The following is a 5,537-nucleotide window of genomic DNA, read 5'->3' as shown; positions in this document are numbered from 1 at the left end:
TGGTGTAACAAGCCAAAAATTGAGTCCAAATTGGGAATCTGTTTCCCCTCTGCAGCGGGAATCTATAGTATTGAATTCTACATTCCAGCATCTGTTCTTAGCTTCCCTGAGCCAACTGAAGGCATTTTAAATCAATGTCTGTCTTCCTTTGTCTCTCCACAAAGGAACACAAAATGCATACAAAGACATGAACACACAAATATAACAAGACAATTTGCTGCATGTTCTGTGTACCCCCCCCCCCTTTTTTTTTTTACAAACGAAACAATTTTGTGTTATACTACTAAATATAATCTATATTTTTCAATACTGGAAAGTGTGTGAAACAAAACGCAGGGTGATGGAAGTCTGAGAATAGACTTTTGCTGGAATCAATAAAAGGTCTTAAGTTATTACACCTGAAGAATTGCACAAACTTGTAACTGCTAAACATCAAATTCCCAAACTATGTATATTTATCTGCTCTTATACCAGCCTCAGCTCTTATGGTGTGACGCCAGAATTAGCGAGTGAGCAGAATGGAGCGCTGACATTAAATGAGTCGGCAACAGAACCCCGTGCTACATTGGTGATGATCTTCAGGCAAGTTTGACTAGTTTACTAGCAGATACATGCATGAAAGAGCTTCATAATGTACAGGCAGGATTTTAGAACTCTAGAAATGCTTCTTTTACTGTTCAGACATATCAGACATATCTGAGCTCAGCACCTTTCTGAATGATACTGTGTTGCAGGTCTTTTTTCCAGCTCCAGCTGTTGTAATAGACTGGCACCAGTCACTATAGTCCCATCCATCTACCCCAGCCTCCACAGCACGTGTTAGCTGTGTAAGTTACTAAGTTTGCTAATGTGTACTGATGTACAGTAGATCTTAGTTACTGACAACTGCTGCAGCCCCCTCATCATTCCCTTCATTGGTCCTTCCAGTGTTTAAATCACTAGTTCATTAACCAGTTTTGCCAAACTGTTGTATCCAAGTGCTTATTCTTATTTATTTGAAACTTTGTGAAAAGGTCCTAAAGTTTCAGACTACAACGCTCACAAGTATCAACTCAGGCCTGAAACATTGTATTTCATTTTAAAGGACTTATTTTGGTTATTTCAAAGAGTATTGTAACTAATAATTTCCTCTAAAGCCTTTTATTTTGGATTGTGCACTATTTGTGTAAGCAGTTCTATAAAACCATTAAGACAGGCCTAAAGCTTCTCTAACAAGTCATTGTTAAAAGCCAATAAATGAATTTAAATGCAGTGATGTGAGGAAAAGTCTGCATGTGCCACTTTAATATGGAACTCTTTCTTGTTAGAAAAATAGTTGTATGTTGTACAAATTATTCACGATTGGCTTTTTTTTTTTTTTAGTACTGATGAGCTTTTAATTAATTCTTTAAACAGACTTAATTGAAACATTAGGGTGCAGAACGGCTGTGGATAAAAAACAAGCAACAAAAGGGAGAAACAAAAAACTAAGTCAAAACTTTCTTCATTTTAAAGGCTCAACAAACTGTAAGGCAGTGGCCTTGAAGCTCAGTCTATGCAGTGCCATGAGGTGAGCCACTCTCTACACACTGCACTCATCAAAACACAGTCAACTATGCAGAAGATGATGAACTACAGCTTTTTGTTATGTGCCAGCATAAAACTCTGCGCCTCAAAACACTGAGCAGGTTTTGTATGGCAGCCTTTCAGTTTTCCTTCTTATAGGCAAACACATCGGTTTAAGATGCAGTCTTCTTGGGAATAAAGGTTGAAAACGAAAAAAAAAAAAGATCACACTTAGCTGGAAGAAAGACGTATCCTCTGAATAAAAGCATACACTACTCAGGGACAGAACATTACAGATCTGTACTGCTGACCTGCAACTCTTAAAGTGCAAATGGAAACTTAAATGTATGCAAAGTAAGTCTGAATGGGAGCTGCAGATGACAAAAACAACTTGAACGCGTCAGATGAACGAGTGAAACGCTCCCTCAGTTTGTGCAGCGCTCTCCTGCAATTCCCTGTCAAGTTAAAGCCGTCAACCAGTGAACAGGAACGTTAAACCTTCTGTTCCTTTGTGCAGATGTCCTCCTTTTTCCTTTCTTCTTGCAGCTTAAAATTACACCTGACTGACATCAATAACACCCCCCCCCACTGCAGTGAGCATGAGTGTCATTCCGGCCTGTGAAAAGCTCTACGCTGCCTTTTCCTGAATAGGTGGTGATTGTTGGGTTGAAACTACAGCTGGATGACGCTTCAAAAAAAAAGTTAAGTGACGTCAACCGTTTTGCCACAGTGAGCTTATAGTTATTAACATGCTGTGAAAGCACTGAATGTCCCAGATTTAAAACTGTGCTTCTTTTGTCATATTAGTAATAGCTGTAGTATTTATTAAAACGAAGAAAAGTTACAGCTGCATAGTCTTTTTTTTTCTCTTTTTGGATGTTGTCAAAATATTGAATCATGTAAGCTCCTGGTGCTCACATTAGCAGCACGTTAGTAGGTGGAACTGCTCGAGACTGAATTTAATTAAATAGTTCTAAACTGAATATACTTCATAGTTGGGATAGTTTTTTTTTTCATATTTTAAAACTATTTTTGTGTTTTTAGGTCCAAAGGTGGGCATCGCTGTGGCACGGTGGTTAGCACCAGGGTCCTGGGTTTGAATCCACCTTTGGCCAGGACCTTTCTGCATGTTCTCCTGTGTTTTCGTGGGTTCCTCCCACAGCTGAAAGACATGCATGTAGGGGGTTTAGGTAAACTGGTGATTCTACAGAGGAACAGGATGAGCACTGCCAGAGGTCTACAAAATAACCTCTAGCAGGCAAACAGATTTCATGAGGGTGGCCTGACGGTCCAATGTTCTCTAGTAGGCCGTGTGCTCATTGCCTGGCACCGTGGAGTCTGACTGGTATTTCCCATAGAACAACAAGAATTGGCACCCTGTGCTTTTCACAGGTGAGAGCAGGTGACAGACGTGAAAGAGTCTGGAGAAGCTGTGGAGAATGTTCTGCTACCTGTAACATCATTCACAATGACCGGTTTGTTGGTGGGTCAGCGATGGTCTTGACAGGCACATCCATGAAGGGACACACAGACCTCTACAGGCTAGGCAATGGTACCCTGACTGCCATCAGGTATCAGGATGAAATCCTTGGACCTATCGTCAAACCCTGCGCTGGTGCAGTGAGTCCTGGGTTCCTCCTGAGCACGACAATGCCTGGCCTCATGTAATGAGAGTATACAGGCAGTTCCTGGAGGATGAGGCAATGGGTACCACTGACAGGCCCCCACGCTCGCCTGACTTAAAATCGATAGAACACCTCTGGGACATGAATCAGTCCATCCAGTGCTGCCAGGATGCAATTCACACCGTCCAGGAGCTCAGTGATGCCCTGGTCCAGATCTGGGCGGAGATCCCCCCAGGACACCATCCGTCATCTCATTAGGTGCCCTGACTTCAGGCGTGCATACAAGCACATGGGGCCATACAAACTGCCGAGGACCATTTTGAGTTGCTGCAATAAAATTTTGGTGAAATTGACTCTATTTTCTGGGTTTCTCTGAATTCAATTCAGTTTTATTTATATAGTGCCAAATCACAACAAACAGTCACCCCAAGGTGCTTTATTGTAAGGGAAAGACCCTACAATAATACAGAGAAAACCCAACACTCAGCAAGCACTTGGCGACAGTGGGAAGGAAAAACTCCCTTTAGAAAGGAAGAAACCTCCGGCTCAGGGAGGGGCAGTCATCTGCTGGTTGGGGCTGAGGGGAGAGAGACAGGACAAAAGACACACTGTGGAAGAGAGCCAGAGATTAATAATAAATAATGATTAAATGCAGAATGGGGTATAAACACGTGGAGAGGTTAATGAAAAAGAAACAGTGCTTTTCACGTTCCTCTAAACATATTATCCGTCATAATGTGAGTGAAATCTACAACGGGTGGAGGAATTTAGAAAATTGCTGTGGGGATGCTCCTCAATGTTTCCTAAGTTTGAATTTGACACACACACACACACACACACAGTGTTACCACAGACTGAGCAAACCTATTATTTCTGCTCACATTCAGTGTGAAAAGATAAAGCTTTTCTGAGGAACTCTAGCCTTTCTATGAACTCTGCAATTCTCCAAATGCGCATATGAATTACTCCACAAGTCAGTGATACCAGTGAATAACCTGTGATTTCTCTTCTAGGGGTGGAGGATTGGCAGGAAACAGGTGGTCCACAAAGGACAACAGGTGAAAAAAATCTTATTTTATTGTCAGTAAATTTAATAGACAGAAAAAAAGAGAAGGAAAAGACAGTTCAAGCAGTTTGATGAATGAACGTAAAGAAAGGCACATACTGATTGTATAGATGGCACTTCACTCAAGAAAGAACAACATGGAAAACCCTTATCTTATAATTTAAACAAGATCATAATTATGAGAAAAGATCTGCAGTTATGAGTTACAGACCTTGTAGTTATAATAAAAAGTTAATAATCAGTCAAGGCTGTTGGAGACATCAGGGATATTATTAAGCTTTATATTTGTTGAACTCTCCAGCAATTAGAAGACTGTTTGCTTCTCCCTCACTGCTTCTGTTTCCCCCTCTGGCTCTGACAAACAGATATCGTTCATGGAGAGGAAACCTCTGCGGGCACGAGGAGGTGTCACCTTAAAGTCTGGGTTTGCTGTCATTAATCAGTGACAAAAGAACAATAACAATGCCACAGGGACGGAAAAAAAGAGACAATACCAGCAATCACAGGCTGACAGTAGGTGGATAAATTGACTTTAGTGATGAATTTAAGATTGTATTGTTGCTAGGGCTCCATAACTACCCAGCTGCGTTTAGATCAGTCATATTGTAGTATTGAGGTTGGTGTATACTATGCTGGAATTGCACAATCACATGGCCCAGGTATCCAGTACTCCAGAATACGTCTATGCCTTAAGGAGCATATTAGCAACTGACAGCTAACTTTTGTGACTGAACTGACTGAATTGATTTCTTTATGTACCTCTATGACAGCTGGGATAGGCTCAGAAAATGTGAGTGCAGCATAATTTGTTCTTTTATCCCTCTGACTGAATTATTCGCACCCAGTTTCAGGCAATGAAGGCCCTGAAGGATTTGCTTGAATTGCTCGTGAAATGTAGTTTTAATTAAATGTTATATACTCACTGATTCAAATGGAAGAACTGATGGGGTTGATTATGCACACCAAGGTCATGATTATGTGTCAAAGTGTTTATTACAAGAGGATTTACATTATGGATTAATCTGACAGCCTGTCAAATGGAAGATTTTTATGTGTCGAAGTGGAACTTCGAAGTGGATCACGGCTGCTTTAAGTGGAACCCTGTCAAAAATGTCGACAAGATTACTGACCACAGTGAAGTGAATGTTGGTGATGACATTTGACTTTTTAAGCTTAATACAAAAATGGAGGTGTGTGTAGGGGCCCCGGGCACTTGAGGTGTATTAGCTGTATGTTGGAGAGGTCACCAAGCTCTTTTTGCATGTACATTTGCTCCATATGCACCACTGGGATCATTCTCT

The 5,537-nt window shown here is 41.0% G+C and overlaps 1 long non-coding RNA gene across 1 annotated transcript; it reads left to right on the top strand.

Moving 5' to 3' along the window:
• The first annotated feature begins 731 nt into the window (after window positions 1-731).
• On the top strand, window positions 732-5,082 carry LOC115798823 (uncharacterized). The gene is made up of 5 exons (XR_004021505.1): window positions 732-827; window positions 1,495-1,549; window positions 2,092-2,246; window positions 4,184-4,228; window positions 4,602-5,082. It is a non-coding gene; the product is annotated as an uncharacterized LOC115798823 (long non-coding RNA).
• Window positions 5,083-5,537: the final 455 nt, after the last annotated feature.

The sequence above is a fragment of the Archocentrus centrarchus genome, chromosome 19 (genome assembly GCF_007364275.1).
Source record: "Archocentrus centrarchus isolate MPI-CPG fArcCen1 chromosome 19, fArcCen1, whole genome shotgun sequence".
NCBI classification, from domain to species: Eukaryota; Metazoa; Chordata; class Actinopteri; order Cichliformes; family Cichlidae; genus Archocentrus; species Archocentrus centrarchus.
Note: the sequence above shows the minus strand (reverse complement) of the source record. Positions and strands in the feature narration are given on the sequence as shown.